A 13,636-nucleotide genomic window follows, 5' to 3' on the forward strand; every position below is an offset into this window, starting at 1 on the left:
TCTAAGGAAAGTTTCAACTCTGTGAGTTCAATACACACAACACAAAAAAGTTGCTGAGAATTCTTCTGTCTAGCGTTTAATGAAGAAATCCCGTTTCCAAGGAAGGCCTGAAAGAGGTCCAAATATCCACTTGCAGACTTTACAAAGAGAGTGTTTTCAAAGTGCTCTATGAAAAGAAAGGTGAAACTCTGTCAGTTGAATGCACACGTCGAAAATTAGTTTCTGAGAATGATTCTGTCTAGTTTTTAAAAGAAGATATTTCTTTTTCTACAATTGGACTCAATTCGCTTGAATTCTCCACATGCAAATTCCACAAAAAGAGTGTTTCAAATCTATTCTGTCTAAAGGAAGGTTCAACTCTGTGAGTTGAATACACACAACACAAAGAAGTTACTGAGAATTCTTCTGTCAAGCATTATATGAAGAAATCACGTTTTCAACGAAGGCTTCAAAGAGGTCCAAATATCCACTTGCAGACTTTAGAAACAGATTGTTTCCAAACTGCTCTATGAAAAGAAACGTGAAACTCTGTCTGTTGAAGGCAGACATCACAAGTAGATTCTGAGAATGATTCTGTCTAGTTTTTATACGAAGATATTCCTTTTTCTACCATTGGCCTCAAATCGCTTGAACTGTAAAATTGTAAAATCCACAAAAAGAGAGTTTCAAATCTGCTCTGTGTAAAGAAAGTTTCAAATATGTGAGCTGAATACACACAACACAATGAAGTTACGGAGAATTCTTCTGTCTAGCATTATATGAAGAAATCCCGTTACCAACGAATGATTCAAAGAGTTCCAAATATCCACTTGCAGACTTTACAAACAGATTGTTTCCAAACTGCTCTATGAAAAGAAACGTGAAACTCTGTGAGTTGAATGCAGACATCACAAGTAGTTTCTGAGAATGATTCTGTCTAATTTTTATACGAAGATATTCCTTTTTCTACCGTTGGCCTCAAATCGCTTGAACTGTAAAATTGTAAAATCCACAAAAAGAGAGTTTCAAATCTGCTGTGTGTAAAGAAAGGTTCAAATATGTGAGCTGAATACACACAACACAAAGAAGTTACGGAGAATTCTTCTGTCTAGCATTATATGAAGAAATCCCGTTACCAACGAAGGACTCAAAGAGGTCCAAATATCCACTTGCAGACTTTACAAACAGAGTGTTTTCAAACTCCTCTATGAAAAGAAAGGTTAAACTCTGTCAGTTGAAAGCACACATCACAAAGTAGTTTCTGAGAATGATTCTGTCTAGTGTTTAAACGAAGATATTTCCTCTTCTACCATTGGCCTCAATTCGCTTCAAATCTCCACATGCAAATTCCACAAAAATAGTGTTTAAAATCTTCGCTGTCTAAAGGAAGGTTCAACTCTGTGAGTTGAATACACACAACACAAAAAAGTTACTGAGAATTCTTCAGTCTAGCATTATATGAAGAAATCCCGTTTACAACGAAAGCCTCAAAGTGGTCCAAATATACACTTGAAGACTTTACAAACAGATTGTTTCCAAACTGCTCTATGAAAAGAAACGTTAAACTCTGTCAGTTGAAGGCACACATCACAAAGTAGTTTCTGCGAATGATTCTGTCTACTTTTTATACGAAGATATTTACTTTTCTACCATTGGCCTCATATCGCTTGAAATTTCCAACTGCAAAATCCACAAAAGGAGAGTTTCAAATCTGCTCTGTCTAAGGAAAGTTTCAACTCTGTGAGTTCAATACACACAACACAAAAAAGTTGCTGAGAATTCTTCTGTCTAGCGTTTAATGAAGAAATCCCGTTTCCAAGGAAGGCCTGAAAGAGGTCCAAATATCCACTTGCAGACTTTACAAAGAGAGTGTTTTCAAAGTGCTCTATGAAAAGAAAGGTGAAACTCTGTCAGTTGAATGCACACGTCGAAAATTAGTTTCTGAGAATGATTCTGTCTAGTTTTTAAAAGAAGATATTTCTTTTTCTACAATTGGACTCAATTCGCTTGAATTCTCCACATGCAAATTCCACAAAAAGAGTGTTTCAAATCTATTCTGTCTAAAGGAAGGTTCAACTCTGTGAGTTGAATACACACAACACAAAGAAGTTACTGAGAATTCTTCTGTCTAGCATTATATGAAGAAATCCCATTTCCAACGAAGGCCTCGAAGAGGTCCAAATATCCGCTTGCAGACGGCACAGAGTGTTTCCAAACTTCTCTATGAAAAGAAACGTTAAAGTCTGTCAGTTGAAGGCACACATCACAAAGTACTTTATGAAAATGATTCTGTCTATTTTTTAAACGAAGATATTACCGTTTCTACTATTGGCCTGAATTTGCTTGAAATCCCCACGTGGAAATTCCACAAAAAGAGTGTACAAAATCTACTCTGTCTAAGGGGAGGTTCAACTCTTGAGTTGAATACACAACAAAAAGAAGTTACTGAGAATTCCTCTGTGTAGCGTTACATGAAGAAATCCCGTTTTCAAGGAAGGCCTCAAAGAGTTCCAAATATCCAGTTGCAGACTTCATAAACAGTGTGTTTCCAAACTGCTCTATGATAAGAGCCGTTAAACCCTGTCAGATGAAGGCACACATCACAAAGTAGTTTCTGAGAATGATTGTCTAGTTTTAAACGAAGATATTTCCTGTTCTACCATTGACCCCAAATCGCTTGAAATCTCCAATTGCAAATTCCACAAAAAGAGAGATTCCAATCTTTTCTGTCTAATTTTGTAGGAAGATATTTCCTTTTCCACCATTGGCCTCAAATTGCTTGAAATCTCCGCAGGCAAATTAGACAAACACGGGGTTCCAAAACGGCTCTGTCTAAAGAAAGGTTCAAATCTGTGAGTTGAATACAGGCAACACAAAGAAGTTACTTAGAATTCTTCTATGTAGCAGTATATGAAGAAATCAGGTCTCCAACGAAGGCCTCAAAGAGGTCAAAATATCCACTTGCAGACTTTACAAACAGAGTTTTTCCAAACTACTCTATGAAAAGAAAGGTTAAACTCTGTGAGCTGAACGCACACATCTCAAAGTAGTTTCTGAGAATGATTTTCTCTAGTTTTTATACGAAGATATTTCTTTTACTAACATTGGCCTCAAATCGATTGAAATCTCCAATTGCAAAATCCACAAAAAGAGAGTTTCAAATATGCTCTGTCTAAACAAAGGTTCAACTCTTTGAGCTGAATTCACACAACACAAAGAAGTTACTGAGAATTCTTCTGTCTATCATTATTTGAAGAAATCCTGTTTCCAACGAAGGCCTCAAAGAGTTCCAAATATCCACTTGCAGACTTACAAACAGTGTGTTTCCAAACTGCTCTATGAAAAGAAACGTTAAACTCTGTCGGTTGAAGGCACATATCACAAAGTGGTTTCTGAGAATGATTCTGTCTAGTTTTTATACAAAGATATTTCCTTTTCTACCATTGGCCTCAAATCGCTTGAAATCTCCAACTGCAAAATCCAGAAAAAGAGAGGTTGAAATGTGCTCTGTCTAAAGAAAGGTTCAACTCTGTGAGTTGAGTAGACACAAGAAAAGAAGTTCCTGAGAATTGTTCTGTCTAGCATTTTATGAAGAATTCCCTTTTCCTACGAAGGCCTGAAAGACGTCCAAATATCTACTTCCAGACTTTCAAACAAAGTGTTTCCAAACTGCTCTATGAAAAGAAATGTTAAACTCTCTCAGTTGAAAACACACATCACAAAGTAGTTGGTGAAAATGATTTTGTCTAATTTTGAAACGAAGATTTTCCCTTTCCTACCTTTGGCCTCAATTCGCTTGAAATCTCCACATGCAAATTCCACAAAAAGAGTGTTTCAAATCTACTTTGTCTAAAGGGAGGTTCAATTCTGTGAGTTGAATACACACACACAAAGAAGTTACTGAGAATTCTTCTGTCTAGCATTATATGAAGAAATCCCGTTTCCAACGAAGGCCTCAAAGAGGTCCTAATATCCCCTTGCAGACTTTAGAAACAGACTGTTTCCAAACTGCTCTATGAAAAGAAACGTTATACACTGTCAGTTGAAGGCACACATCACAAAGTGGTTGCTGAGAATGATTCTGTCTAGATTTTATACGAAGATATTTCCTTTTTACCATTGTCCTCAAACTGCTTGAATTCTCCACATGCAAATTTGACAAAAATAGTGTTTCTAAACTGCTCTGTCTAAAGAAATGTTCAATTCTTTGAGTGGAATACACGTAACAGAAAGAAGTTACTGAGAATTCTTCTGTCTAGCATTATATGAAGAAATCCCATTTCCAACGAACGCCTCAAAGAGGTCCAAATATCCACTTGCCGACTTTACAAACAGAGTGTTTCCAAACTGCTCTATGTAAAGGAAGGTTAAACTCTGTGAGCTGAATGCACACATCACAAAGCAGTTTCTGAGAATGATTCTCTCTAGTTTTTATACGAAGATATTTCCTTTTCTACCACTGGCCTCAAAACGCTTGAAATTTCCACATGCAAATTAGACAAAAAGAGTGTTTCAAAACTGCTCTGTCTAAAGATATGTTCAACTCTGTGAGTTGAATACAGGCAACACAAAGAAGTTACTGAGAATTCTTCTGTCTAGCATTATATGAAGAAATCCCATTTCCAACGAAGGCCTCAAAGAGGTCCAAATATCCACTTGCAGACTTTACAAACAGAGTGTTTCCAAACTCCTCTATGAAAAGAAAGGTTAAACTCTGTGAGCTGAATGCACAAATCACTAAATAGTTTCTGAGAATGATTCTGTCTAGTTTTTATACGAAGATATTTCCTTTTCTACCTTTGGCCTCAAATCGCTTGAAATCTCCAATTGCAAATTCCACAAAAAGAGAGTTTCAAATCTGCTCCGCCTAAAGAAAGATTCAACTCTGTGAGTTGAGTACACCCAGCACAAAGAAGTTACTGAGAATTCTTCTGTCTACCATTATATGAAGGAATCCCGTTTCCAATGAAAGCCTCAAAGAAGTCCAAATATCCACTTGCAGAATTTACAAACAGAGTGTTTCCAAACTGCTCTATGAAGAGGAACATTAAACTCTTTGAGCTGAAGGCACACATCGCAAACTAGTTTCTGAGAATAATTCTGTCTTGTTTGAAAACGAAGATATTTCTTTTTCTACCATTGGCCTCAATTCGCCTGAAATCTCCTCATGCAAATTCCACAAAAAGAAAGTCTCAAATCTACTCTGTCTAAAGGAAGGTTCAACTCTGTGAGTTGAATGCACACAACATAAAGAAGTTACTGAGAATTCTTCTGTCTAGCATTATATGAAGAAATCCCATTTCCAACGAAGGCCTCAAAGAGGTCCAAATATCCACCTGCAGACTTTACAAACAGAGTGTTTTCAAACTGCTCTATGAAAAGGAACGTTAAACTCTGTGAGCTGAAGGCAGACATCACAAATTAGTTTCTGAGAATGATTCTGTCTAGTTTTTATACGAAGATATTTCCTTTTCTACCATTGGTCTCAAGTAGCTTGAAATCTCCAATTGCAAAATCCACAAAAGTGAGTTTCAAATCTGCTCTCTCGAAGGAAAAGTTCAACTCTGTGAGCTGAATGCACACAACAGAAAGAAGTTACTGAGAATTCTTCTGTCTAGCATTATATGAAGAAATCCCGCTTCCAACGAAGGCCTCAAAGAGATCCAAATATCCACTTGCAGAGTTTGCAAACATAGTGTTTTCAAACTGCTCTATGAAAAGAAACGTTAAACTCTGTCAGGTGGATGCACACATCACAGTGTAGTTTCTGAGAATGATTCGGTCTAGTTTTTAAACGATGATATTTCCTTTTCTACCATTGGTCTCTATTCGCTTGAAATCTCCACATGCAAATTCCACAAAAAGAGTGTTTCAAATCTTCGCTGTCTAAAGGAAGGTTCAACTCTATGAGTTGAATACAGGTAACAGAAAGAAGTTACTGAGAATTCTTCTGTCTAGCATTATATGAAGAAATCCCGTTTCCAACGAAGGCCTCAAAGAGGTCCAAATATCCACTTACAGACTTTACAAACAGAGTGTTTCCAAACTGCTCTATGAAAAGAAAAGTTAAACTCTGTGAGCTGAAAGAACACATCACAAAGTAGTTACTGAGAATGATTCTGTCTAGTTTTTATACGAAGATATTTCCTTTTCTACCATTGGTCCCAAAGAGATTGAAATCTCCAAATGCAAAATCCAGAAAAACAGAATTTCAAATCTGATCTGCCTGAAGAAAGGGTGAAATCAGTGAGCTGAATACACACAACACAAAGAAGTTACTGAGAATCCTTCTCTGTAGCATTATAAGAAGAAAACCCGTTTCCAATGAAGGCCTCAAAGAGTTCCAAATATCCACTTGCAGACTTTACCAACAGATTGTTTCCAAACTACTCTATGAAAAGAAACGTTAAACTCTGTCAGTTGAAGGCACACATCGCAAAGTGGTTGCTGAGAATGATTCTGTATATTTTTTATACGAAGATATTTCCTTTTCTACCATTGGCCTCAAATCGCTTGAATTCTCCACATGCAAATTAGACAAAAATAGTGTTTCAAAACTGCTGTGTCTAAAGAAATGTTCAACTCTGTGAGTGGAATACACGCAACACAAAGAAGTTACTGAGAATTCTTCTGTCTAGCATTATATGAAGAAATCCCATTTCCAACGAAGGCCTCAAAGAGGTCCAAATATCCACTTGCAGACTTTACAAACAGAGTGTTTCCAAACTGCTCTATGAAAAGAAAGGTTTAACTCTGTGAGCTGAACGCACACATCACAAAGTAGTTTCTGAGAATGATTCTGTCTAGTTTTTATACGAAGATATTTCCTTTTCTACCATTGGCCTCAAATCGCTTGAAATCTCCAATTGCAAATTCCACAAAAATAGAGTTTCAAATCTGCTCTGCCTAAAGAAAGGTTCCACTCTGTGGCTTGAATACACACAACACAAAGAAGTTACCGGAGAATTCTTCTGTCTAGCATTATATGAAGGAATCCCGATTCCAATGATGGCCTCAATGAGGTCCAAATATCATCCACTTGCAGACTTTACAAACAGAGTGTTTCCAAACTGCTCTGTGAAAAGGAAGTTTAAACTCTGTGAGCTGAAGGCACACATCACAAAGTAGTTTCTGAGAATGATTCTGTCTAGTTTTCATACGAAGATATTTACTTTTCTACCATTGGTCTCAAATAGCTTGAAATCTCCAATTGCAAAATCCACAAAAGAGAGTTTCAAATCTGCTCTCTCGAAGGAAAGGTTCAGCTCTATGAGCTGGATACACACAACAGAAAGAAGTTACTGAGAATTCTTCTGTCTAGCATTATATGAAGAAATCCCGTTTCCAACGAAGGCCTCAAAGAGGTCCAAATATCCACTTGCAGAGTTTGCAATCATAGTGTTTTCAAACTGCTCTATGCAAAGAAACATTAAACTCTGTCAGGTGGATGCACACATCACAAAGTAGTTTCTGAGAATGATTCTGTCTAGTTTTTAAACGAAGATATTTCCTTTTCTTTTTTTAAATTATACTTTAAGTTTTAGGGTATATGTGTACATTGTGCAGGTTAGTTACAAATGTATGCATGTGTCATGCCAGTGCGCTGCCCCCACTAACGTGTCATCTAGCATTAGGTATATCTCCAAATGCTATCCCTCCCCCCTGCCCCCACCCCACAACAGTCCCCAGAGTGTGATATTCCCCTTCCTGTGTCCATATGATCTCATTGTTCAATTCCCACCTATGAGTGAGAATATGCGGTGTATGGTTTTTTGTTCTTGCGATAGTTTACTGAGAATGATGGTTTCCAATTTCATCCATGTCCCTACAAAGGATATGAACTCATCATTTTTTATGGCTGCATCGTGTTCCATGGTGTATATGTGCCACATTTTCTTAATCCAGTCTTTCATTGTTGGACATTTTGGTTGGTTCCAAGTCTTTGCTATTGTGAATTATGCCGCAATAAACATACGTGTGCATGTGTCTTTATAGCAGCAAGATTTATAGTCATTTCGGAATATACCCAGTAATGGGATGGCTGGGTCAGATGGTATTTCTAGTTCTAGATCCCTGAGGAATCGCCACACTGACTTCCACAATGGTTGAACTAGTTTACAGTCCCACCAACAGTGTGAAAGTGTTCCTATTTCTCCACATCCTCTCCAGCACCTGTTGTTTCCTGGCTTTTTAATGATTGCCATTCTAACTGGTGTGAGATAATATCTCATAGTGGTTTTGATTTGCATTTCTCTGATGACCAGCGATGATGATCATTTTTTCATGTGTTTTTTGGCTGCATAAATGTCTTCTTTTGAGAAGTGTCTGTTTATGTCCTTTGCCCACTTTTTGATGGGGTTGTTTGTTTTTTTCTTGTAAATTTGTTTGTGTTCATTGTAGATTCTGGATATTAGCCCTTTGTCAGATGAGTAGGTTGCGAAAATATTCTCCCATGTTTTAGGTTGCCTGTTCACTCTGATGGTAGTTTCTTTTGCTATGCAGAAGCTCTTTAGTTTAATTAGATCCCACGTGTCAATTTTGTCTTTTGTTGCCATTGCTTTTGGTGTTTTGGACATGAAGTCCTTGCCCACGCCTATGTCCTGAATGGTAATGCCTAGGTTTTCTTCTAGGGTTTTTATGGTTTTAGGTCTAACGTTTAAATCTTTAATCCATCTTGAATTGACTTTTTTTATAAGGTGTAAGGAAGACATCTAGTTTCAGCTTCCTACATATGGCTAGCCAGTTTTCCCAGCACCATTTATTAAATAGGGAATCCTTTCCGCATTGCTTGTGTTTCTCAAGTTTGTAAAGATCAGATAGTTGTAGGTATGCGGCATTATTTCTGAGGGCTCTGTTCTGTTCCATTGATCTATATCTCTGTTTTGGTACCAGTACTATGCTGTTTTGGTTACTGTAGCCTTGTAGTATAGTTTGAAGTCAGGTAGTGTGATGCCTCCAGCTTTGTTCTTTTGGCTTAGGATTGACTTGGTGATGCGGGCTCTTTTTTGGTTCCATATGAACTTTAAAGTAGTTTTTTCCAATTCTTTGAAGAAAGTCATTGGTAGCTTGATGGGGATGGCATTGAATGTGTAAATTACCTTGGTCAGTATGGCCATTTTCATGATATTGATTCTTCCTACCCATGAGCATGGAATGTTCTTCCATTTGTTTGTGTCCTCTTTTATTTCCTTGAGCAGTCGTTTGTAGTTCTCCTTGAAGAGGTCCATCACTTCCCTTGTAAGTTGGATTCCTAGGTATTTTATTCTCTTTGAAGCAATTGTGAATGGGAGTTCACTCATGATTTGGCTCTCTGTTTGTCTGTTGTTGGTGTATAAGAATGCTTGTGATTTTTGTACATTGATTTTGTATCCTGAGACTTTGCTGAAGTTGCTTATCAGCTTAAGGAGATTTTGGGCTGAGACGATGGGGTTTTCTAGATAAACAATCATGTCGTCTGCAAACAGGGACAATTTGACTTCCTCTTTTCCTAATTGAATACCCTTTATTTCCTTCTCCTGCCTGATTGCCCTGGCCAGAACTTCCAACCCTATGTTGAATAGGAGCAGTGAGAGAGGGCATCCCTGCCTTGTGCCAGTTTTCAAAGGGAATGCTTCCAGTTTTTGCCCATTCAGTATGATAGTGGCTGTGGGTTTGTCATAGATAGCTCTTATTATTTTGAAATACGTCCCATCAATACCTAATTTATTGAGAGTTTTTAGCATGAAGGGTTGTTGAATTTTGTCAAAGGCTTTTTCTGCATCTTTTGAGATAATCATGTGGTTTTTGTCTTTGGCTCTGTATATATGCTGGATTACATTTATTGATTTGCGTATATTGAACCAGCTTTGCATCCCAGGGATGAAGCCCACTTGGTCATGGTGGATAAGCTTTTTGATGTGCTGCTGGATTCGGTTTGCCAGTATTTTATTGAGGATTTTTCCATCAATGTTCATCAAGGATATTGGTCTAAAATTCTCTTTTTTGGTTGTGTCTCTGCCCGGCTTTGGTATCAGAATGATGCTGGCCTCATAAAATGAGTTAGGGAGGATTCCCTCTTTTTCTATTGATTGGAATAGTTTCAGAAGGAATGGTACCAGTTCCTCCTTGTACCTCTGGTAGAATTCGGCTGTGAATCCATCTGGTCCTGGACTCTTTTTGGTTGGTTAACTATTGATTATTGCCACAATTTCCGTGCCTGTTATTGGTCTATTCAGAGATTCATCTTCTTCCTGGTTTAGTCTTGGGAGCGTGTATGTGTTGAGGGATGTATCCATTTCTTCTAGATTTTCTAGTTTATTTGCAAAGAGGTGTTTGTAGTATTCTCTGACGGTAGTTTGTATTTCTGTGGGATCGGTGGTGATATCCCCTTTATCATTTTTTGTTGTGTCTATTTGATTCTTCTCTCTTTTTTTCTTTATTAATCTTGCTGGCAGTCTATCAATTTTGTTGATCCTTTCAAAAAACGAGCTCCTGGATTCATTAATTTTTTGAAGGGTTTTTTGTGTCTCTATTTCCTTCAGTTCTGCTCTGATTTTAGTTATTTCTTGCCTTCTACGAGTTTTTGAATGTGTTTGTTCTTGCTTTTCTAATTCTTTTAATTGTGATGTTAGGGTGTCAATTTTGGATATTTTCTGCTTTCTCTTGGAGGCATTTAGTGCTATAAATTTCCCTCTACACACTGCTTTGAATGCGTCCCAGATATTCTGGTATGTTGTGTCTTTGTTCTCGCTGGTTTCAAAGAACATCTTTATTTCTGCCTTCATTTCGTTATGTACCCTGTAGTCATTCAGGAGCAGGTTGTTCAGTTTCCATGTAGTTGAGTGGCTTTTAGTGAGATTCTTAATCCTGAGTTCTAGTTTGATTGCACTGTGGTCTGTGAGATAGTTTGTTATAATTTCTGTTCTTTTACATTTGCTGAGGAGATCTTTACTTCCAACTATGTGGTCAATTTTGGAATAGGTGTGGTGTGGTGCTGAAAAAAATGTATATTCTGTTGATTTGGGGTGGAGAGTTCTGTAGATGTCTATTAGGTCCACTTGGTGCAGAGCTGAGTTCAATTCCTGGTTATCCTTGTTGACTTTCAGTCTCATTGATCTGTCTAATGTTGACAGTGGGGTGTTTAAGTCTCCCATTATTAATGTGTGGGAGTCTAAGTCTCTTTGTATGTCACTCAGGACTTGCTTTATGAATCTGGGTGCTCCTGTATTGGGTGCATAAATATTTAGGATAGTTAGCTCCTCTTGTTGAATTGATCCCTTTACCATTATGTAATGGCCTTCTTTGTCTCTTTTGATCTTTGTTGGTTTAAAGTCTGTTTTATCAGAGACTAGGATTGCATCTCCTGCCTTTTTTTGTTTTCATTGGCTTGGTAGATCTTCCTCCATCCTTTTATTTTGAGCCTATGTGTGTCTCTGCATGTGAGATGGGTTTCCTGAATACAGCACACTGATGGGTCTTGACTGTTTATCCAACTTGCCAGTCTGTGTCTTTTATTTGGAGAATTTACTCCATTTATATTTAAAGTTAATATTGTTATGTGTGAATTTGATCCTGTCATTATGATGTTAGCTGGTGATTTTGCTCCTTAGTTGATGCAGTTTCTTCCTAGTCTCGATGGTCTTTACATTGTGGCATGATTTTGCAGCGGCTGGTACTGGTTGTTCCTTTCCATGTTTAGCGCTTCCTTCAGGAGCTCTTTTACGGCAGGCCTGGTGGTGACAAAATCTCTCAGCATTTGCTTGTCTATAAAGTATTTTATTTCTCCTTCACTTATGAAGCTTAGTTTGGCTGGATATGAAATTCTGGGTTGAAAATTCTTTTCTTTAAGAATGTTGAATATTGGCCCCCACTCTCTTCTGGCTTGTAGGGTTTCTGCCGAGAGATCCGCTGTTAGTCTGATGGGCTTCCCTTTGAGGGTAACCCGGCCTTTCTCTCTGGCTGCCCTTAACATTTTTTCATTTCAACTTTGGTGAATCTGACAATTATGTGTCTTGGAGTTGCTCTTCTCGAGGAATATCTTTGTGGCGTTCTCTGTATTTCCTGAGTCTGAACGTTGGCCTGCCTTGCTAGATTGGGGAAGTTCTCCTGGATAATATCCTGCAGAGTGTTTTCCAACTTGGTTCCATTCTCCACATCACTTTCAGGTACACCAATCAGACGTAGATTTGGTCTTTTCACATAGACCCATATTTCTTGGAGGCTTTGCTCATTTCTTTTTATTCTTTTTTCTCTAAACTTCCCTTCTCACTTCATTTCATTCATTTCATCTTCCATTGCTGATACCCTTTCTTCCAGTGGATCGCATCGGCTCCTGAGGCTTCTGCATTTTCACATAGTTCTCGAGCCTTGGTTTTCAGCTCCATCAGCTCCTTTAAGCACTTCTCTGTATTGGTTATTCTAGTTATACATTCTTCTAAATTTTTTTCAAAGTTTTCAACTTCTTTGCCTTTGGTTTGAATTTCCTCCCATAGCTCAGAGTAATTTGATCGTCTGAAGCCTTCTTCTCTCAGCTGGTCAAAATCATTCTCCATCCAGCTTTGTTCCGTTGCTGGTGAGGAACTGTATTCCTTTGGAGGAGGAGAGGCGCTCTGTGTTTTAGAGTTTCCAGTTTTTCTGTTCTGTTTTTCCCCAACTTTGTGGTTTTATCTACTTTTGGTCTTTGATGATGGTGATGTACAGATGGGTTTTCGGTGTGGATATACTTTCTGGTTGTGAGTTTTCCTTCTAACAGACAGGACCCTCAGCTGCAGGTCTGTTGGAATACTCTGCCCTGTGAGGTGTCAGTGTGCCCCTGCTGGGGGTTGCCTCCCAGTTAGGCTGCTCAGGGGTCAGGGGTCAGGGACCCACTTGAGGAGGCAGTCTGCCAGTTCTCAGATCTCCAGCTGCATGCTGGGAGAACCATTGCTCTCTTCAAAGCTGTCAGACAGGGACATTTAAGTCTGCAGAGGTTACTGCTGTCTTTTGGTTTGTCTGTACCCTGCTCCCAGAGGTGGAGCTTACAGAGGCAGGCAGGCCTCCTTGAGCTGTGGTGGGCTCCACCCAGTTCCAGTTGCCTGGCTGCTTTGTTTACCTAAGGAAGCCGGGGTAATGGCAGGCGCCCCTCCCCCAGCCTCGCTGCCACCTTGCAATTTGATCTCAGACTGCTGTGCTAGCAATCAGCCAGACTCCGTGGGTGTAGGACCCTCCGAGCCAGGTGTGGGATATGGTCTCATGGTGTGCCGTTTTTTAAGCCGGTCTGAAAAGCGGAATATTTGGGTGGGAGTGACCCGATTTTCCAGGTGCATCCGTCACCCCTTTCTTTGACTAGGAAAGGGAACTCCCTGACCCCTTGTGCTTCCCAGGTGAGGCAATGCCTCGCCCTGCTTTGGCTCGTGCACGGTGCGTGCACCCACTGGCCTGCACCCACTCTCTGGCACTCCCTAGTGAGATGAACCCGGTACCTCAGATGGAAATGCAGAAATCACCCATCTTATGTGTCGCTCACGCTGGGAGCTGTAGACCGGAGCTGTTCCTATTCGGCCATCTTGGCTCCTCCCCCCGATATTTCCTTTTCTACCATTGTCCTCAAATCGCTTGAACTCACCAACAGCAAATTAGACAAAAATAGTGTTTCAAATCTGCTCTGTCTCAAGAAAGGTTCAACTCTGTGAGCTGAATA

This window comes from Pan troglodytes, chromosome 15 (genome assembly GCF_028858775.2).
Source record: "Pan troglodytes isolate AG18354 chromosome 15, NHGRI_mPanTro3-v2.0_pri, whole genome shotgun sequence".
NCBI lineage: Eukaryota > Metazoa > Chordata > Mammalia > Primates > Hominidae > Pan > Pan troglodytes.